Source organism: Callospermophilus lateralis, unplaced genomic scaffold (genome assembly GCF_048772815.1).
Source record: "Callospermophilus lateralis isolate mCalLat2 unplaced genomic scaffold, mCalLat2.hap1 Scaffold_63, whole genome shotgun sequence".
NCBI lineage: Eukaryota > Metazoa > Chordata > Mammalia > Rodentia > Sciuridae > Callospermophilus > Callospermophilus lateralis.
The window spans coordinates 4,560,136-4,584,078 of NW_027514713.1; the positions used below are offsets into that span (position 1 = coordinate 4,560,136).

A 23,943-nucleotide genomic window follows, 5' to 3' on the forward strand; every position below is an offset into this window, starting at 1 on the left:
TATTTCCCAAAGTGGCATAGAAAATAAATTAGATATTATGTGTATATTCCTTTGGCAAATAGAAGTACTTAATAAATGGTGAGTATTGTTTATTTTCCAAAGTAAGTTAGACTATTTCATAAGAATAAATGCAACTATCTCTACTAATAAACTATCTCCACTGATTAGATTTTCTTGACTATTAACATGAAAATTTACTAACTTCAGTATTAAGGATTTTTTTGGATAAGTATGTCATGTACAAAATTAGTAAAAACTTGGAGAGCTGAGATCAAGCAGGAATCCCAAGAGGCAAGGCATAGTCAAGATGCCAAAGTATTGCCACTGAAGTCGTTTGCTCAGGACATTGTAGCTTAGACACACAGCAAGACATCAGCCACATCCACACAACTGCTGCCATGACACTGCGATGTCCAGGGCTAGGCCAGCGTTGCTCAACTGAAGCACTCTGGCTCCTACCCATTAGATTCCAGTAGCACTCAGTGGATCGTGTGATCAAAAATGTTTCCAAGCAATGTTTTGCTAAGTTATACATGATCAAACTCTAACTACCAGGAGGAGTAAGGAAAAAAATAAATCTCTTCTGTTTAATTTTTCTTTTGGAGACAGTGGATTTGTACTTGCCTTGAATTCCTGGATGGATGTTAGTTTCTTTCTTTCTTTCTTTCTTTCTTTCTTTCTTTCTTCCTTCCTTCCTTCCTTTCTTTTTCTTTTTCTTTTTTTTTTACTTTTTTTCACTCAGTTGTTTTTTCCTCTTTTTTAAAAATTTATTTATTTTTATTTTTATTGATTTTTTAAAAATAAATGTCAGCAGAATGCATTACAATTCTTATTACACTTATACAACATAATTTTTCATATCTCTGGTTGTATATAAAGTATGTTGACATCAATTCGTGTCTTCATACATGTACTTTGGTTAATAATGTCTATCATATTCCACCATCCTTGCTAACTCCCTGCCCATTTTCTTTCCCTCCCACCCCTCTGCCCTATCTAGAATTCATCTATTCCTCACATGTTCCCCCTCCCTACTCCACTATGATTCCGCCTCCTTATGTCAGAGAAAACATTCAGCATTTTTTTTTTGGGGATTGGCTAACTTCACTTAGCATTATCTTCTCCAATGCCATCCATTAACCTGCAAATGCTATGATTTTATTCTCTTTTATTGCTGAGTAAAATTCCATTGTGTATATATGCCACTTTTTTTTAATCCATTCATCCACTGAAGGGCATCTAGGTTGGCTCCACAGTTTAGCTATTGTAAATTGTGCTGGTATAAATATTGATGTGGCTGTGTCCCTGTAGTATACTGATTTTAAGTCCTTTGGTTATAGACTGAGGAGAGGGATAGCTGGGTCAAATGGTGGTTTCATTCCCAGATTTCTAAGGAATCTCCATACTGCTTTCCATATTGGCTGCACCAATTTGCTGTCTCACCTGCAATGTCTGAGTGTGCCTTTTCCCCTACATCCTTGCCAACACTTATTGTTGTTTATATTCTTAATAGCTGCCATTCTGACTGGAGTGAGATGGTATCTTAGAGTAGTTTTGATTTGCATTTCTCTACTGTTAAAGATGATGAGCATTTTTTCATATATTTGTTGATTGATTGTAAATCCTCTTCTGAGAAGTGTCTGTTCAGGTCCTTGGCCCATTTGTTGATTGGGTTATTTGTTTTTGTGGTGCTTAGTTTTTTGAGTTCTTTATATACCCTAGAGATTTGTGCTCTATCTGATGTGTGAAGGATAAAAATTTGCTCCCAGGATGTAGACTCTCTGTTCACCTCACAGATTGTTTCTTTTGTTGAGAAGAAACTTATTAGTTTCTCTCACTATATCAAACTATCTGAGGTAATCAACTCATAAAGTGAAAATATTTATTTTGGCTCACAGTTTTGAAGGTTTCAGTCCATAATTGTCCCACTGTTTGAGTCTATGCTGATGTAATACATCATGGTAGGAACTCATGGAAGAACAAAAGCCCTATAATCATGAGTCAAAAGTCGAAAAAAAGGATGAGACCAAGGTCACACAATCTGCTGTGGGGTATGCCTTCAATAATGGAATGACTTCCCACTATATCTCTCAAAGTTTCTGTTAACTCCCAGTTGTGCCACCTTGGGGACCAGGACTTTAACGCACAGAGGATATTCAGCAACTAAACTAGACTACTCTCTTTTCTGTTTCAATGGCCCAGTATTTAAAATTTGTTAAAGCCTGGCTCATAAAAAGAACAAAAGTATTTGGACTCTTGTATGCATAAAATATTATACTAGACCAAATATAGTCATTGGCAATCTTTAAAACATCTCTTCAAAGAAGATTCTGGTGCAGTCATTTTACTGATGCACACAATGATATTTTTAGACTTTATATACCTTGCCTAACATCACACAGCTAAAACCCAAGCCTGTTTATGCAGATATCCATTTTCTTTTCTAAGATGAAATTCAACTGATGTTTGTAAAAATCCCAACTCACTATTATCTTTCTCATTTTTGTTTATGACTTAAAAAAAATTTGAAATGAAAACAGCTTTTAATTATATTGGGTTATAATTTCCCCAATGTAAGAGAGCTTCCACCCAGTATTAATTGCAGGGTGCCTTTCAGTTCCTCTCTTTATTCAACAAAGAACACTGTTTATTCTTCTCATTGCACTCTCTCCTTCCCCTGACATTCCAGTTAAAGTTATTTACATGACTGTTAGAGTCTGTAAACAAGTCTGGATGGCGCCTGGCAAAATGCCAGAGGGAGTGGTTTGTGAAGTAATGCCATGAAATCATTAAGTGTGGAGATTCCTTATTGGTTGACTGCTGTATCTAGTTTATGTTAATTAGATAAGCTGTGTGGAATGTATAAATACCGCTCATGTCCTACAATAAAGGGCTCCCACTCCTGCTGTATCAATCTACACAAGTTGCTCGTCACACCCCCCACCCCTTCCCCTGTTAGTTTGCTGCAGCTGGACTGCGGCACATGACATGAATCCAAAAAATAATTTCAGCTTTGAGAAATCCTGGAAGATACTTTTCAGATGGCAACTAGGTAAAAAACAAAAATGTCAATTCTAATTTTCTGCTTTACCTCAGAGGGTTCACTTTCCCTTACTAATTCCATATTGCCTAGCCAACTCTGAATTTCTCTTCTGGTCTGACAACCTAGTCCAGCATCAAAGAGAGAAAACCTCAGTAAGAAGAATACAGGCTTTGCTGTGGGCATCTCTGGAGGAAGCTGTCCAATTGCTCCACATATTTCTGAGTATGATGACTCTTAGTCCAGCTGTAATTATTTGAATAAACAAAAAAATCAAGCGCCTCCATGTCAACTACTTATTTTTCTGTTGCTTGGTTACCTCTGCAGGTACTATATTTTTCTACATATGTCATTGTCTCTACACATATTAATTCAATCTTATTTAGTAGCTAATTTATTCATTTGAATTACTTTAAATTTTAAACTAGTTGTTAATCCAATCTTATTTTTTCAAAGTTTTTTGATTTATGTGCAGATGTGTACTTTTATGATATATGAAACTTCCTCACGGAAACACACACAAATCCCCAAGTATTTAAAACAATTTTGTTGTTGATAAATAGTTCTGACTATATGCCAAATTGGTTGCCAAAAATGTTATAAGATCCATCATTAATAATGATGGCTGTTGAACCAAGACATCTGTTAATTTCATTGTGATCCAAATCCTTTCATTCTCTGGCCAATTTTTTTTTTAACTTTGTCTTTCAACATGAAATACAGATAAGATGATAAACATGATAAGACACATGGGAGAGGCTGGTTAATTTCAATGGATTTCACTCTTTCCCATATGGTATTGAAAGGCAGGTGTGCTGCTAAAATCTAAGAGCAGCATAAAAATATCAATGTTTGTTTGTGCATATACCAGATTACAGGGACTAAGAAAAGTGCTTTATGTCTTATTTCATTTGTTTCTCAAACACTCTAGGAAATAAATTAATATATTTTTTCTCTTACAGCTGAGCAGTCTGAGTTCTGACAAAATTGAGCCTGCAGGAGGTCACAGTTTTAACTGCTGCTGTCTAACTTGAATGTCTAGTGGAGTGTTACTGGTATAGGAGACAGCAAGTGGTCAGCAGCGTGATTTGAATTAAATGAACAAATGGAGTTGAGATATGAGGAAGATTATTAGGGGTTTATTTATTTTTGTACATTTGAGTGCCAGTCTACTTGTACATATTCAACAAACATGACAAAGTACTTGCTTTGCTAAGACCTTCACAAATATCAACTCATTTAGTTCTTACACCAACTTTCTGAGGAATGTTTAACTCTTATTATTATCTTAGTTAGTATTTTAGGGGTGAGGAAAATGAGACACAGAAAGTTAATAACTTGCCCAAGTCATATTGCTAGTAAGCGACAGAGTTGAATTTCCAAACTAGGTGCTCTGACTCTTAATTGGCATTCTAGGCTGACAGGTATAGATGGAGTCTCTTACAGTCTCTCGTCCATGTCTCCATTTAAATTCTACAGTGAGTCATTAGAACAGGTCCTATGAATGTCAGTTTTTCCTTTCCTACTTAATCTATCACATCAACTTATAAAGAAATGCTATTATTTCCCCTTTCTTAAATAATAAAAACTAAAAATCCTCTTCATGTCATTCCCTTTTGCAAATGTTGCCAACTTTTCCTACTACAATGCTATCAAGGACTTTTCTATCTAATTATTTCCATTTTGTCTGCTTTCTTTCTTCTTGAGACCACTCCAGATCATCACCTTCAGTATTCCATCAAGACTACAATTACTAGTGTCACCATTGACCTTTGAATTGCTCAATTCAGAGATGAATTCTGTCATCATACTCCAAGACTCATCAGCAACATTATACATTAAAAAAAAAAAACACTCTTTCCTTTAGGAAAATATATTTGCTTGGTGTTTCCATTTAACTTTCTGGCAGTACTATTTCAGTTTATTGTGCTGATCCCTCATCTCCTCTGTTAAATCATAAAATATTATGGAACTCAGTCCTTAGATATATTTCTGAATTTTTTAACTTATATTTTCTCATTATGTGGTCTCATCTAGTCTCATAGCCTACTAACATCTATATATAGATTTTTCCCAAATTTTCTTTCTAAACCACACTTCTTTCCTGATCGCAAACATGTATGCAGTTGTTTCCTCTGTATCTGCAACTTGAATGTCTATAGACATCTCAAACTTAACAGGTTCAAAACTAAGCTCTTCATCTACTCACTGTACACTCTTCCCATTCCCACAATCTCATCATACTATCCGCCAACCCTATGAACCTGTTCTGCCAATTTTTGTCCCATATTATCCCATCTTATTGTATGGAGCTCATTTTATGATTCTTTATCATTCTTTGTCTAGTGGCTTTAGCACATATCCCAATAAGAATATCTTATTGGCCTCAAAATATAGTCATAAATCCCCTACTCTTCGTTAGCCTTCCTACTTCCACCTGATAGACCTGGATTATTGCAAGATTCCTAATCTGTACTTCTGTCTTTGCCATTCTAGACTGTTTTTCACACAGAAATTGGAATTATCTGTTTAAAGCAACTCTTTTGCTGAAAATCCTTTAATTGTCATCCAGGCTTGATGAGTAGGATGTAGAGTCTGTAGGATGTAGAGTCCCTAGGTGACTTCTTTGACTTTGTCCCTTGTGACTCTCTGACTAGTTCACTCTCCTTATCCTACAGATATTTTTGCACCTATCAGGTAGGTTCCCACTACTGAGCCTGTGGGTCTGTTCTTCTCCTACAAGTGAATAGTTCATCCTCTCTCCTTCAGGTCTTCCCTCAGTGGCCACCTTCTCAGTGTAACCTTCTCTAGCAACACAAAGATTCACATCCCTCTCATCTCAAGGCACTCACACTACCTATTTCCTGATTCAGTTTTCACCTTAAAGACTTACCACCAATGAATATATATTTTGCATTTTTAATCATTGAAAATATCTTTCTTTTCATCCTAGAAAGTAAGCTTCATTACAGCAAGAATTTATAAGTTTACATCACAGATTTATATCAGTATAGAATAATAGGTGCCCCGTGAATCTTTGCTGAATGGATAAATCATACAGTAAAAGAGAAAAAAAAGAAGTCATCATAGAAGTATAAATAAGTTCCAGCTTAAATAGCTGGTTGACTCTTTATGCAGAGATAAGAAATGTTTCAGGCAAGATGAAAACATGAACTGAGGCTTAGAGAGTTGGCATACATCATCTAGCAGATAAAGATAAAATTAACAAAATAAAGGAACAGAGTATGGACTATTTGTAAGTTCCAAAATTTATATTTATTTACAAAAAATGCCAATAATTAAATCATTATGTTAATATAAATAGTGCATTTTACAGGACATTACTATATTTTCCAGAATAAAAAAGCATATTTATTGAAAAGAGTGGAATTGCTTTAAAAATTTTCATATCTTTTATAGGGTAACTTAATAGAAGATAACTATGATTCTGCATTTAATTGATTAGAAGACATGGCTTTCATACATGCACAAAATATGTTCTCACACAGAAATGTGCTTAGAAAACAAGAATATTTTAATAACATTTTTAGATAATCGTGGTTATTCTTTTTTAAAGTGAAATATCAAGATTTGATTATTTGTAATTTTTTGATGTCAGTTTTAGTATCAAATCTTAAAATATCAATGAACTTTTATACTCTTTTATATTAAAACCCAATGATGTGTCTTGTACTATGAGTGGATCTTTTACTTGTGTATTGACTGTTTGGAAAATAGGAATTTTTCTGATCTTCCAAATGATAATACATGATTTTACACAACATTAAAAATCACATTCTTTAATGACACCATTCATGTCATTGGACAAGTCTTCAAGTATTTGGAAGCTATCTTGCTGGAAGTAAGACTCATTTTTCCTGAAAGATTAGGTTTTATCATTCATAAACATTCTCAGTTGTTTGCTTCAAAGTAAAGTGCTTACTTGATTCATTTATAAGAAAATGTCTTCCAAATATCTAATTTGTGGGCCATAGTTGATCAATCACTTATTCTTTCAAGTAAAAATGCTATTTCCTAGGATGGAAAAAACCCCTCATTCATCTCTCAACCCAATCACATATGGGCTTTTTGTTCACACAACCATATTACTCAAAAATGTGCTAATACTTCCAATTTTATCACACAGAATATTGAAAAACTATATACTCAAGGGTAAAGACTCCACAGGATTAATAATGTTTAAATTTCAATTAAAGATATTTTTAAAATGAAACTGGCTACTCTGAGTACTGGGCAGTGAGCACTATAAGGCTACCAGTATATTTTTGTGCCACTGCCTCTATTCATGTTAAGGTACCAGCCTACTATTGTTTTTGTAATGCCAGCTGAAATTTCAATACAATGATAAAGGCAGCTTCATTGAATTAGAAAAATAGCTTTGTCCCAGTGGATCCTCTGGGAGGGTCTCTGAAACCCCCATGATTCTCTGAACTACACTTTGAGAACTGCTGTCTATGTGATGTGAAAATTCAAAATAAATATAAGGCAATGTAAATAGAAGAAGCTTGCAATTACAATAACTAAGTTGATGCAACCTCAAGCTGAACAATAATATATTCAAATTAAAATGTAATTTTTTTCAGTTACAAATCCATTACCTAAACACTTTAACTAAAAACTTTAGAGAATAGAGAGGAACAGAATGTTAGAACTTCAAAACTTCTCAGTTCATGGAAAATTTTACTTTAGAGGCAAATTTTTAGAAGTTTATATGACTTATCGTTTAGTTACCAATAGAGCTAAAATGGACTTCTTTCCACTATGCTATGCTATTTTGGAAATAATTCTAGCCTGATCAATTCTTAAAGGTGGTCTCAGATATCTTCTCCACAAACAGAATCATACATCTTTCCAAATGCTCCTTGGAATTCTATGTCAGAGATCTTGTTTCACTGAACATTGTACCACAAACTCCTTAAAAATTGATGTAACGTACAAGAAAATTTGCTTCCATATCCTTACACCACATCCTTCCTCTCCATGACACACACCTAGCATTTATAACAATGGCTGGCATATGGATTTGAGAACTAAGATTTGGGAAACTTTTCTCTTTTTATCTATCATGTATCTCAGTTTGATACCTTCTACTTTAGGGACATTGCTTTAGAAACTTAAAGTATGTGATTATTTGACTTGCTTACTGTCTTGGTTTAGTAAATAAGCAGAATTTACAGTTCTAACTTCTTTCCATGTGTTACCTAATTATCATGACAAACCTATGATATATCTATTATATACATATATATTCTAAATTCTATAATAAATAAATATAAGGTGATCCTTACTATCCAATACTGATTTGTGGTAGAGTTCAGATTTTAGTCCATCCACAGAGTCATGTTTAAATTGAATAAGTAAATGTTACCTTGAAAGTTCTTTATAAATTGTATGAATACATATCATTTTATAAGTCCTTGAAGACATATTTATTTATTTTCTTTATTGAATTCGATTGAAGTAAATTTTCTTGTACATTACATCAATTTTGTTCTTAAATTTAAAATACAACAACGTTTTGCCAAGGGGGAAATCACTTCATATGGATATTTATATTGATATAAATGCTGTGAATATATCTACATTCCAATAATATTTATCTTTCTTCTTTAAAAAACAGCAAGGAGGTTCCATCCTCTAAAGTTAGCAGTATATTAAAAAGAGTTCATAACCAAATGCTGAGTTGTTATAAATGGAAAGCAAATTGCATTTTGCTTTGAAATTTACGAGAATATTTTTTCCTGAATTATTAAAAAAAATAGTTTCCTGTGGGGTTCACAGTAATATAAATAGACTTTAATTTTTTTTTGATGATTTCACAAGATGGTGTTCACACAAAGCTAAATTAATTGTTTATCTGTCATATATCTCAGTTTGATACCTTCTACTTTAGGGACATTGCTTTAGAAACTAAAAGTATGTGATTATTTGACTTGCTTACTGTCTAGTTACTAGCACTCACATTTTGTAGCCTCAGAAAAGCTTTTTTTGAGATGTAATATCACATACTTTTATAATTTTGCTCATAAACATAATCTGTCACTATGCATACAATTTTGCTATTTATCATCTTTTTCTAACAGCACTATTTGGATGGAATGGGGTTTTACAGTACTTCTCTGCCCTGAAGCATTTTATAGGAGAATCAAAGCAGCCAAAGTTCTCTTTTTTTCTCTAGCAGTTTCTTTTCCCAAAAGCTGTACCTAATAATAAGTACTTGTATTGGACCAGGTAATATCTGTCAGGAATACTAAGCTTACTGATAGATGACTAGAAAGATTAATGTGTAAAAAAAGTTCACGGGACTCAAATACCAAGGGAATAAATCTTACATGTCGATCCTACTCAATGTAGGACATGAGCTTTCAAGTTGGACACACCTTGGTTCAAATTCTTGTTCTGCAGTTATAATTATATAGAATTCTTAGCAATTTAATAAATCCTTCTGAGAATTATTTTATTACTAATTTCTGTTATGCTGTTCTGCTTGGAATGTGGCTAAGTGGTTGAGTGCCCTGAGTTCAATCCCTGGTACCAAAAGAGAGAGAGAGAGAGAGAGAGAGAGAGAGAGAGAGAGAGAGAGAGAGAGATATCCTGAAATACACATAATCATTCTTATCATTCTTATTTTATGGGTAAAAAAGAGATAATTTCAGAAAGGCATAATGTTATAATGTAAAAGTCATGACCTTTGGCATCAAACAAATCTATAAATAACTTCCTTGTTCTTGGATTAAATAGCTGTGTGACTATTTAATCACATTGTTTAAAATGAACAATAGCAAAATAGGGTTAATACCTATCAAAATCGCTTTGTAAATATTGAATTTAATATATGAGTATATAAATATTACATATAATTTTATTGATTATGATTATATGATATGTACTCAATGTACAATCAGATATATATGATGTATTATCACACCATATTTCTAATACCATATTTACATATTTTCTGTTATATGATAGGCATAAAAATATATGAACACTCAAAATTAACTACATTTGTCTCACTTTCTAGGTCTAGGTAAGCATAAAAACTGGTCTACAGCTCGACTGTAGGTTTACTACACAGATTAGCTGGCAATGAAGCTAGTAGAGCCAAAGTTAATGGAGAGAAGATCTGAAGCAAATGTTCGTTAACTGTGATACAAACCACAATTAGGTAATTAAAGTTATCTGTAATATGTAGATAACAGCATATTTTTGCTTTTAGTTCTTTTTAGTTTACAGTGTTGTTTTGTTTTCTTGTTGTTGCTTGTATTTGGTTCTGATTTTGGTGGCAGACTTAATTAGTGGGCAAAAAATGTTCTTCCAATGCTTTTAAATGGTCTATAAAACACAGAAGCAATCAGAAATGAGTTCACCTGAATGGGATTTTGTCAGAGGCGATCATAAACCTTTAAATGGAAGACGTTTGTGTTTACCATTGTAGATGACTGATAAAAATTTTGCATATAAAAATCAATTATCTAGTCCCTAGTCTATATTCTTAGAGGCATAGGAGAAAGAGATCATTTTTATATTGATTATAAAATATAACCATTTTTTCAAACAAAAACATAAAAATCTAATAAACTTGCCCCTTAACATTAAATATCTCTGATATTAAAAGGTTATTGTTCATTTTGAACAATGTGACTAAATAGTCACACACTATTTAATCCTGGAACAAGGAAGTTTTTTATAGATTTGATTGGTGCCAAAGGTCATGACTTTGGCATTATTACATTATACCTTTCTGAAATTCTCGTATTTTTTAACCCATAAAATAAGAATGATTATGTGTATTTGTGTATTTCATAATATCTCTCTCTCTCTCTCTCTCTCTCTCTCTCTCTCTCTCTCTCTCTCTCTCTTTCTCTCTCTCTCTGTACCAGGGATTGAATCCAGATCACTCAATCACTGAGCCATATTCCAAGCCCTTTCATTTTTTATTTTGAGCCAGGGACTGGATAATTTACAGGCTGACTTTGAATTTGTGATCCTCCTCTGTTAGCCTCTGAGCTACTGGATTACAGGCATGCTCCACCTCAACCAGCTTGTTCATGATTTCTTAACCTCAGAACTACTGTTACAGTTCTTTAGTGTGAGTGGCTGTCCTGTGTATTGTGGATGTTTGGCTTCAACATCTGACCTCTACCCTCCAGATTTCAGTAACCATCTCACCTCTCCCTCCTTAATAACTTCAAATGATGCTGGAATTGAGAGAGCAAAACTTCCCCTAGTTAAGAGTCACTATTTTGGTGCAAATATTTAGCATAACATAGTACCTGAGATATCTATAGTAGGATTAGTACATAATGTTACATTTGCATTATATAGTTAACACTTATACAAATGTTAATAAAATTTGTATATTTATATTACTTAATACAAATCTTTAACATTTTAAATAGTACATAACTTTTGTCTTCAGAAATAATTTTAACTTCTTTTTTCTTTTAATAAAGTAACTTTTTTCTTAATACTGTCACTTTTGTGAAATTAATCATTATAATAAATCTAATTCTCAAAGCAAAAACTGTAGCATCTGGCATAGTAATTAGTAAGTAAATAGTGATTTGTCACATTTGCATCAAGTATATTAAGAGAAATAACTGTATTGCATTTCTTTGTAGGCTTTAGGGATTCTGAGATAACTGGTTACATTATTTTAAATTTAAACTATATAACAGAAGGATACTGTGATGAGCTGTCTACATCATCATTTAGATCAAAATTATTGATCTCCCTAGTGATCAAGAATGTTCTGTTTCATGGCCCCCATTTGAGATCTTCTTCGGGAACTACTCTCAGTATATGAAAGTTCCTTACCCAGTTGCTCCTTCCCTGGAGATAATGTATATTTGATACCTTAATTATCAAATATACATTAATTAGGCTGAAATGCAAAGGCTTGACACTCTGTCCTCAATTCAGGACAACTCTGAAGGGTCACTGCAGCTTCAGAACTCTTCATGGGATCAACTGATTCCTCTGAGGCAACTTCATCCTGGGTTAGCTCCTTCTGCCCAATCCTGCTTCCCTCATTCTTTTATAATATTTAAATAAGAAAACTTCTCTGGAAAAAAAAAAAAAAACAACAACTCTACCAGGACAGACATTGAGAGAACCAGGAGGAAGGAGAGAAAATGGTGTCCACAGATTACAGTACCTACAGCCAAGCTGCAGCCCAGCAGGGATACAGTGCTTACACTGCCCAGCCAAGTCAAGGATATGCACAGATCACAGAGGCATATGGACAACAAATCTATGGAACTTATGGACAGCCTCCTGATGTCAGCTATACCCAGGCTCAGACCACTGCCATCCATGGGCAGAACACATATGCAACTTCTTATAGATAATCTCCCAATGGTTATACTACCCTGAATGCCCCCCAAGCATACAGCCAGCCTGCCCAGGGGTACAGCACTGGTGCTTATGACACCACCACCCAAGCCCCCTATGCATCCCAGTCTGCATATGGGACTCAGCCTGCTTACCCTGGCTATGGGCAACATCCAGAAGCTACTGTTACCTGCAAAACCGCAGGATGGTCACAAGACTGCTGAGACTAGTCAACCTCAGTCTAGCACAAGGGGTTATAACCAGCCCAGCCTAGGATATGGACAGAGTAACTACAGTTATCCCCAGGTTCCTAGAAGTACCTCATGCAGCCAGTTACCGTGCCTCCATCCTGTCCTCCTACCAGCTATTCCTCTACACTACGGACTAGTTATGATCAGAGCAGTTACTCTCAACAGAACACCTATGGGCAACCAAGCAGCTATGGACAGCAGAATAGTTATGGTCAACAAAGCAGCTATGGGCAGCAGCCTCCCACTAGTTACCCACCCCGCAGACGAGATCCTACAGCCAGGCTCCAAGTCAATATAGACAACAGACCAGCAGCCATGGGCAGCAGAGTTCATTCAGACAGAACCACCCCAGTTGCATGTGTGTTTATGGGCAGGAGACTGGAGGATTTTCCGGACCAAGAGAGAACCCCCTGAGACAGAGGAGATTTCCTCCCATGAGTGGCCCTGATAACCCAGGCAGGGGAAGAGGGGGATTTGATCGTGGAGGCATGAGCAGAAGTGGGCAGGAAGGAGGATGCGGTGGAATGGGCAGCTAGGTGGCTTCAATAAGCCTGGTGGACCCATGGATGAAAGACCAGACCTTAATCTAGGCCCTGCAGTAGATCCCGATGAAGACTCTGAAAACAGTGCAGTTTTTGTGCAAGGATTAAATGACAATGTGACTTGATGATCTGGCAGATTTCTTTAAGCAGTGTGGGGTGGTTAAGATGAATAAGAGAACTGGGCAACCCATGATCCATACCTACCTGGACAAGAAAACAGGAAAGCCCAAAGGTGATGCCACAGTGTCCTATGAAGACCCACCAACTGCCAAGGCTGCTGTGGAATGGTTTGAAGGAAAAGATTTTCAAGGAAGCAAACTAAAAGTCACTTTTGCTCGAAAGAAGCCTCCAATGAACAGCATGCAGGGTGGCATGCCAACCCATGAGGGCAGAGGGATGCCACCACCACTCCGTGGAGGTCCAGGTGGCTAGGGAGGTCCTGGGGGACCCATGGGTCACATGGGAGGCCATGGAGGAGACAGAGGAGGTTTTCCCCGAAGAGAGCCACGGGGTTCCCAAGGGAATCCCTCTGGAGGAGGAAACGTCCAGAACCGAGCTGGGGACTGGCAATGTCCCAGTCCGGGTTGTGGAAACCAGAACTTCGCCTGGAGAACACAATGCAACCAGTGTAAGGCCCCGAAGCCTGAGGGCTTTCTCCCACCACCTTTCCCACCCCCGGGTGATGACCATGGAAGAGGTGGCCCTGGTGGCATGCGGGGAGGAAGAGGTGGCCTCACGGATCACGGCAGTCCTGGAGGAATGTTCAGAGGTGGCCGTGGTGGAGACAGAGGTGGCTTCCGTGGTGGCCATGGCATGGACCGAGGTGGCTTTGGTGGAGGAAGATGAGGTGGTCCAGGGGGTCCCCTGGACCTATGATGGAGCAGATGGGAGGAAGATGGAGTGAGGATCTGGAAGTGGAGGATCTGGAAAAATGGATAAAGGCAAGCACCGTCAGGAACACAGAGATTGGCCCTATTAGACATAGACCCCACAGAGTTGCATTGACTATGAGATTTATTTTTTAAACCAGAAAATGTTTTAAATTTATAATTCCATATTTATAATGTTGGGCACAGCATTATGATTATTCCTTGTCTGTAATTTAGTATTTTTCACCATTTGTGAAGAAACATTAAAACAAGTTAAATGGTAGTGTGCTGAGTTTTTTTTTCTTCTTTTAAAAATGGATGTTTAACTAAGATTTAACAATGGGAACCCCTGTGAGCATGCTCAGTATCAATGGAGAACCAAGAGGTCCTCTAACTATAATAATGTACATGGTTGTGATTTTTTTTTAAATAAAATTCCAAATGTTTCAAAAAAAAAACTCTTCCACACAAGTATTCATGTCAGAATTTGATTCCTAGGAACCAAACGTGAGGTAACTTGTACCAGGAATACTCTTAAAAAGCAGGCTCAACAATGGCATTTTGGAGATATGAGAATCCTATCACTGATAGGAGCTGGTATGTTGGCAGCTCCCAGCACACTTTATTGGTGAAACTGCTAAAATGTCAACTTGTAACAAACTAGGATGAGATGTGAATGGAAGATATTGGCCTTGGCAATCTCACACAACTCTTAGAAAAAGTGAAGTCAATGGCCCAGTTTAAATGAAGAGTACTTACCAGAACTACAAAGTAGGTAGTTGAAGAATAAAAATGTTCATAGAAGCGAAGATGATAACAGGCCAGAAAAATACAGGAGTCACCTTTGTTGTGTGGAAGAACTTGGAGAAGATTCCTTCAACCCAGCATTAAGGAAAGAGCAGGCAAGAGATCACCAATATCATTAGGAGCCTCCCCTTCTGAGGTCAAGGCTGATGGTAGGACTAGGTTCCCTGACAGCAATGAAGATGTTAAGAGAGTAAAATAATAGAAATTTTATAAGTGGGTGAATATTGTTTCAAGTAAAATAAAATTATAGAAATCTGGTTGGAAACTTAAGTGTCAGAAGAAATGGATGCCATTTAAGTGGTGGAATAAAAGAGCCGGACCCACAGAGACCTTATAGACAAATAATACAGCATGGTATACTTAGATGCAATACATTCAATAAGAAATCAAAATAGTTAAAAATATATCAAGGATGAAAGCTCTAAGGCAGAGGGTCAACCATTCTAGTAAAAAGGTCATTACACAAACCCTTGCCAAGTTTCTGGACTTGAGCCAGGGTTCAGATCTAAAACCCACAAATCAAATGAAATCCATGTTGTGCCAAGTCTTTGTTAAAACTCACAATGATTATTTATCCTAAACCAGTTTTTAGATTCACTGAGATTTTCTATATAGGCAATCAGAGATGTTTTCATTTCTTCCCACTCACTATTTACTTATTTTTTCTTATTTTACTGTATGGATGAGAGCAGTAGAGGTAGCAAAAGCAGACATTCTGCTCCATTCCTGCTCTCAGGGAAGGTTTTCAGTCTTTCACCCTCAGCTAAGATGTTGGCTGCATGCATTTGTGCAGATGTTATTTTTTAAGCTTAGGGAGTTTCTTTCTATTCTTAGGTTTTCCCAAGGGCTTCTATCATGAATAAATGTTAAATTAGATATCCAAGTACAAAAAATGATCAATACCTTGCACATAAAAAAATAAATCAAAATAGATGGTACAGATGATAGGCTTAAATTTAAACCTAATATTACACTACTTCAAGAGAAAAACAGTAAAAATATTTGTGACCCTGGGTTAGGCAAATATATCAAAGATAAAACAATTAGAAGCAGGATACATAAAAATAAAAATGATGAATCTTCATCAAAGTTAAGAATTTCTATTTTTAGGCACCATTTAAGAGGAGAAAAATATAAGCCATTATCTAGAAAAAATATTTCAAATCGTATCTGCTAAAGTATTTATATTAAAAAATATTAAGAACATTCAGGCCTTCTCACCAAGATGGTGCCGAAAGCTAAGAAGGAAGCCCCTGCCCCTCCCAAAGCTGAAGCCAAAGCAAAAGCTTTGAAGGCAAAGAAGCCAGTGTTGAAGAATGTCAACAGTCATAAAAAGAAGAAGATCCACACACCACCTACCTTCCGGTGACCCAAGACATTGCGGCTCTGGAGGCAGCCCAAATATCCTCAGAAGAGCGCCCTCAGGAGAAATAAGCTTGACCACTATGCCATCATCAAATTCCCTCTGACCACTGAGTCAGCCATGAAGAAGATTGAAGACAACAACACACTTGTGTTTATTGTGGATGGCAAGGCCAACAAACACCAGATCAAACAAGCTGTAAAGAAGCTCTATGGCATTGATGTGGCCAAGGTTAACACCCTGATCAGGCCTGATGGAGAGAAAAAGGCATATATGTTCGACTGGCTCCTGATTATGATGTTTTGAATATTGCCAACAAAATTGGGATCATCTAAACAGAGTCCAGCTGTCTAATTCTAAATATACTTTTTTTTTCCAACATAAAAAAGAACACTCAGAACACATTAAAACTAAAATAACTCAGTAATAAAATGCACAAAAGATTTGAATACACAATTTACTAAATAAGATATATGGATGAGACAAAAGCATATGAGAAGACGCTTGACATTATAAGTCATTAGGTAAATACAAATTTAAACCATGAAAGGTTGGAGGTGTAACTCAGTGGTAAAGGGCTTGCCTAGTTCGATTCCAAGGCTCACAAAACATAAGATACACTGTATAAGTATTAGAATAGTTAAGGTTAAGAATATTGACAGTACTATGGTCTTGGGTTGTGGCTCAGCAGTAGAATGCTCATCTAGCACGTGCAAGGCCCTGGGTTAGATCCTCAGCACCACATAAAAATAAATAAAGGTATTGTGTCCAACTACAACTAAAATTAATTAATTAATTAATATTTTTTAAAAAGAATATTGACAATACTAAATAAATAAATATACTGAATAAAGTATAACATTTTCATATATGTGGGCATGAATATAAAATACCACAGCAACTTTAATGGAACAACTTGTTTTTTTTTTATAGTTACCAAAAAGTTACCATATGACTCAGTAATCTAGATCACAGGTACTTACCCAAGTGAATAGCCAATCTATATTCACTCAAAGTCTTTGAAGACAAATGTTTTGACTCATTTTATTTGTAATTGCCAAGAAGCAATCCAAATATTCCTCACTAGAGAATAGGCAAACTGACACATAGTTAAAGTGTAATAGTACCCAAAGATGAAAGGAAATAGAGTACTCCAAAAAATCTGGGTAAGACCCAAGTGCATTAAGCTAAGTGAAATATATCAGTCTCTAATAACAACATGTTGCACAATTGCATTTATATGACATTCTGCAAAAGGCAAAGTTGTATGGAGAGAACACTAAGTTCAGAATTAGGGAAGGTGAGGGTTGGGACTGACTATCAAGGTCTTGGAAGAATTTGGGACATGATGGAACCGTTCTTCATTGGGTAGAAATCTGCCACAACAGGTCAGATAGAATAAAATATATTGCATCTAAATCATAACTTAGTTTAAAAATTTAAACTGCATCTCTGAAACCAAAAGTAACAATTGATTGAAAGATTCTTAAATTTTTGGGAGTAAATCATCTATATAGATTAAAATATTGTGACATTTGTTCAAGAATCTGCCGTTTGCAAGGAAAATATTTTTTGAAGATTGCGTTAGTTTAGTAAGACTACAGGAACAAAACAGACTGAGTGGCTTAAATAACAGAAAATTATATTTTCTCAAAGTCTGAAGTGGAGAGGTCCTAGGTCCAGATGTCAGCGTGTTGCTTCTCTGAGGTAGGTCTACCTGGCTTACACATGACCACCTTTTCTGTGTTTGTGAACATTGTCTTCCCTCTGCACATTTATGCTTCCAAGTTTTCTCTTTATATAAGGACTTTAGTCTTTTACCCCCCCCATGACCTTTCTTTGACACTGTTACTTTTTTAAAGATCCTATTTCCAAATGTAGTCAAATTCTGAAGTACTGGGGATGAGGATTTCAACATGCAAAATACTATCAAATAATGATTAAAACTCATGTGGGTTAAATTTTACTTTATTAATTCCTGATATCCAAATATACTAATTTAAATACCAATTCAAGCGACTACTGTTCTTCACATGATGATGGTTTCATATTCAAGTGTCTTCCAAGTCCCTCCCTCTCCCTGGATATGAAGGTAAATTACAGTGCAACAAATATTTGCAATGTTATTATTGGGACTCCAATCTATCCCATCATCAAAACTTCCCTCTTCCCAGCAGTTTCGAGGCTGAGGCAGGAGGATCATGAGTTCATAGTCAGCCTCCACAACTTAGCAAGACCCTGAAGAGTTTAGTGAGACCCTGTCTCTAAACAAATTATTGAAAAGGTCTGGGGGATGTGGTGCAGTGGTGAAGTGCCCTTGGTTCAAACCCTGGTACCAAAAATCTCCCCCCCAAAACCAAACCACAACAACAAAAACCCCAACAAATTTCCTCTTCTTGAGAGAACCTAACGGGCTCATATTTTATCACAAGTCACTTGGAATTTGTTGTTTTGGTGTCTTTCTGTTTGATCGTCAATTTGCCAGGTGATGAGCCAGTGCTATTAAAGAAGGGAGAACATCATTGGCTACTATTATGAAAAAGAAGCAAGGAGATTGCTACTTCACTTAGGATTTCACCTCTTTTACCATGGTTTTCATGCCATGCACAGGCCCACATCCTATTACCTGTGATCAGGTATGCTGGTGCTCAGCCTGTTCCTTTAGAAATAAGAAAACAGGAACTTTTGTATATCTAAAGTTTAACAAGAAGATAATTGTGTTACTTTAAAGTTTATGTGCTTAAAGGAAGATTTTGTTTTGGTGTCAGAAATTTTTTTAGACAATAGGTACATATACTTCATGGTATTATTACTTGTTTTTGCTCATACAAGGGAAATGGAATTCAGGACATGTTAGGTTAATGCTGTGACTGATACTTTATGCAGATTGCACACAAAGGGATGTGTGCACTTCCATCTATCTTACAATATATTCTTTTCTCATAATCAAATAATTGAAGCAATTTTCAGGTAGAATAAAATTTTCTACTAATATTTGTCAAGAACTCCTCCATTCAATTCAATTTAACTACAAATTGTTACTTCACTCATCCCTTAGATATGCAACCAATTTCTCTTTATAGCCTTCATATCAGTCTAGAAATAAAAGTGTAGACTAGCGCCATAGGCAATTTATCAGCCAAATAAACTATTTTTCAAGCTGAACACAAGCATTTTCATAAAGAGAGCAACATTTACAAAAGAAATTGTGGATGAGGGACTCCAGAGGAAAATTTCTAATTCACTATTGAGCTATTCAGTGAATAATCTTTTTCAAAGTCTGATAATATCCATTGGTATAGAGGCCCATTCCCTAAGGAAAAATCACAAATAATTTAAAAAAAATGTTTTCTTTCTTTTCTTTGTATATGATATTGCTTAACGCATCATCTAAATCAGATTTACTCTATTGTGGTGCTCTTGCTATTTTGGGCAAGATAGATCTTTGTCAATGCACACGGTGCTTTCCTATGCATTGCAAGGTGTTTGCTAACATCCTTAGTCTCTACTCTCTATTTTCCAGAAGGAAATACCCTTTCCCAAGGTGCAAAATACCAGGATAGTGCTAACATTGCAAAATGTCCTCTTGGGGACAAAATTTACCCTAATTGAAAACAACTGATCTAACAACTGATCTGCCCAGTTCTGCTCCCGTGATTCCAGGGTGTTTATTTTTAACCTCAGGCACCACAATCAAACATTTCCTGGAAGTCTGGCATTTCTGAATGCTGAAATTGCAAGGGACTTCATGTTAAGTAATGTAAGTGGTCATTGAAGTAAGTAGCCATTATTAGGAAGAGAATCTATGAGAAAATCATGAAATATTTCAATTAGTAGAAAGGAGACACTTGAACTAAAAATTTGTCTTTTCCATGTAGATTTGGGAGTTAAGACCAATGAATGGAGATTATAGTGAGAAAGATTGAAACTGAATAGAAGAGGAAATTAAATAATAATGATTTTCTAACATGATATTTTAATTTTTATTATTTCAGGTAGTACTGAATTTTTTAATATCTATTCATCATATATTATCTTATCAATTCTGGTTACTCATACAATTTACTATTGGTTTTTATATTTTCTTTTATTTGGTACTAGAGATTGAACCTTTACCACTATGTTAAAACCCAAGATCTTTTTTATTTTCAAACAAGGTCTCACTAAGTTGTTCAGGCTGGCCTCAAACTTTTGATCCTTCTGCTTCAGTATTACCAGTCACTGAAATAACAGGTGTGTACCACCATGCCAGGCTGTTTTCTTAATTAGTAGAGGCTTTTCCTATATACATTACATATATTTTATATGCACCCACACACACTCACACACACACACACACACATACATCACTTTATTTTGGATTTTTTTGGTATAGAGTCTTTAATAAAAAAGAAAACAAATCATGTCCTTCCGGCCATCAATTTATTGCTGTTGTTTTTCTGCTACTTTTTGGTCTAGAAGTTCTTTCCTATAATTAAAAAAAAAAGTCACCTGTATAATTTCTGAATCTGTTTGCCTTTCATTTGTGCAATAAGTTTGTTATTATATCCATAAGTTCCAAAGGACTCCTAACACCATGCTATTGAGCCCTGGGGTGGGGGGAAGGAAAATAATCTGTTTACTGAGTGCCTACAACATAGCTGATATAGAGATCTATGATTTGCAGGTCATAGCTTGTGTAACCTTATTTAGTGTGACATCAAGCAACAAGGTACAATTATTCTTGGTTTGTAGATGAGGATATTGAAACCTACAAAAGTATAATGGTTTTATCAGTGACATATAGTTGTTAAGTGGCAGAAATTTAGATCAGTTCTCTTTGACCTAAGGTTCATAACATTCTGTAAATGATAAGAGGCCTTTCTGACTCTTGGGTAAAAAAATGTTCTGTTCAAAATTGTACTTTAAGAAATTAACTTGGTAGTCACTGACATGGACCAAAGTTTTCACAAAAAAAAAAAAGAGTCTGAAGGCTATTCAAACAGCCCAGGTCAAGGATAATAAAATCCTTAGATCTGAATGAAGGTGATAACTGGAAATTGAAGGAAAGAAGTAGGAGAGATGTTTTGGAGGAAAAATTGACAGGACACGGTAATGAACTCAAATTGGGGGCAAGTAAGTACAAGTGTTAGAGATGATTAGGAATTTTCTGACAATTTTTGGCTTTGATAAAATGTGTAAGAAGTTTTTCAAATATGAAGGTTTTCTAAGGAAGATTGTTAGCTCAATTTTGAACATTGTCAAGTATCAAATGTAGGGGAAAGGCCTCCTGGTTGCAATTTAGAGTGTAAAATAATACTTTCAGAGAGTACCCAAAAACAAGAAAAAAGATTAGAATTGAATGTAGACATAGGGCCATCTATATAGAAACAAGGGTTAGAATTGAAATTACTAAACAGTAATGAGAAAAGAAAAAGAATTCTAGTCACCAAAAAATAAAGAAGTAAAGATTTTAGAAAGGAATACAAAGAATTCTTATTTTTTATTTTATTTTTTATTCTAAATGTATTATATAGAACAGCAGAATAAATTACAATTCATATTACACATATAGAGCACATTTTTCCATATCTCTGGTTGTATATTCACTCCATTCATGTCTTCATACATTTACTTAGGATAATGATGTCCATCTCATTCCTCCATACAAAGAATTTTTATAAAAAGAAAATAATCAGTTACAAACATTAGAATCATTTATAAGCAACAGATGATACATTTGTTCAGTATTGTACCCAGATGCCCTCATACTTACCAGACTTTTCCAAAGCTGCCCAAATTCCAACTCTAGTACCTGCACTGCCTGAAAACTTTCTCTGATCCCAGGAACGTGCTGTGCTTGCTCATACCACAGGCTAGTGTCAGAGAATTTCTCTGTAATCCCAGTGGTCCTCAACCAATAGTTGAGATGACCTAGTATATGAATTGCCCCAGTTACTTCGCAGTTCCCCAGCTTGCTTGACCTTTAAGTTACTCTCAGGAGCAACATTACTAATAACAAAGGCTTTATTGATTAGACTTCTCTTTTATCATTGCCCTATTAGTGTTTCCTTGGATTACTAAATACATTTGTGGTGCTCTTGAGCTCAAATCTGCCCGAAGGTCAGCTTTGTGGAGAAACCAAATGAAAACAGAACTTAAAGAATGATAGCAGTTATTAGGAACAGAGAAGTCATTGTTGACTTTAAGGACAGCCCTCATAAATAAGGTTCAGGTAAACTGGACAATGAAAACCTAGAATGAGAGTGGGATGCGCCAAGTAATTTGAGAAAAGGATTTAATCTTTGGTCTAAGTAAAATAAAATGCTCTGTCTGGAGCAAAGTGAAGGGGACAATGAGGATCTGGAGAACAGTGCATGAAATTTGGAATAGTTGTTGTGAATAACTGGATAGTCCACCAATTAGTGTTAAAGTATTTTAAGATCATGTCAAGTAATAAAAAAAAGAGATATTTTTTCCCCCCAGTAAGACAGACCTGTGTAGTAATTATGGCTTTATCTTACTAAATGTGTAACCATGCAAGAGATATTTAACATATATCTTTGGCCCAATTTTTCATCTGTGTAAATGGAATGATTAGATTCCTCAGTTGGGAATTCGTGGATTAAACACAGCAACATGTAGTGGCAAGTAATTAATAAAAGTGATCTCTTATTTAATCTGAGAGAATCCAGTTGACATGAGTTCAGAATGGCACTTTTCAGCTTGGTGTTATATAACATAAAAAATCAGAATTCTTGTCTCTATTACAGAAATCTTGGGATAAGAAACAAATAATTGTTTCAAGTTCTTTCTTTCCCAGGGGTTCTAACACTTGTATGGGTCTTATTTTTGATAACCTACTATATTTGTCTCAGCATGCACTTAAAAAGGTAAAAAAAATAAAGGTAACTTAACTTCAGCTTTGTGGATGTTTTCCATGGGCATTATTTTTCAAACTATGAATGATATCTGATTATTCTGGGAAAAATCAAACTTGACTTCAGTTTTAATTTTCAGCTTTTATTTATAGATCAAAACAGTGTACTAAATAGCAAGTTGAAAAGAATCGTTCAAGCACAAAACATTGTTGTATTCCCAAAGCAAGGAAAAACCTCTCATGAACCTTCTTGTTCTTAATACATATTCTAATTTTAAAATATTTTCCTTCTTAATTATAGATTTGTTTTTATATATTTAACATCATTTTATTAATGCTTATTAAACATGGCACTGCAGTAGAAAATGTTACTCTGTTATTATTTCTACAGCTCCCCCAACAAAGATATTTGAATTTTCCAAGTGCCATATATTTTAAACAACATGGACATTATCAAATACATTCAAAGTCTTGGGAATCAATTACTCATAGTAGATTCTAGCAAAGGAGAAACAAAAAGTTTGAGTGTTAGTTTTGAATATTTTGGCTCTTGCATAGGATTACTCTAATTTTTTACTTGCAGAATGGAATCTTTCTATCTTTACAAATCCAGATTAAATTTCAATGCAGCACAAACTAAAAGGTTATTGGCAAGCATTTCAATTTCGTTGAACTGCAAATAAAATTATTTTTGAAAATTATGCAAAAAAGACTCCTGTATTGGCAGTCATAATAGAATCTGTGCCTCCATACACTTGTGTTCTTTTAAAATTGTTCAACATTGACTTTTGAAATTTACTATTTCATATGTTCTGTGTTAGACACAAAAGGCATAGAAATGAATAACTCACAGTG

The 23,943-nt window shown here is 35.3% G+C and overlaps 2 pseudogenes; both read left to right on the forward strand.

The window, feature by feature from the left end:
• Positions 1-12,198: 12,198 nt before the first annotated feature.
• On the forward strand, positions 12,199-14,169 carry LOC143389471 (RNA-binding protein EWS pseudogene; annotated as a pseudogene).
• A 1,922-nt stretch (positions 14,170-16,091) lies between these two features.
• Positions 16,092-16,564, forward strand: LOC143389619 (large ribosomal subunit protein uL23 pseudogene; annotated as a pseudogene).
• The last annotated feature ends 7,379 nt before the right edge of the window (positions 16,565-23,943 follow it).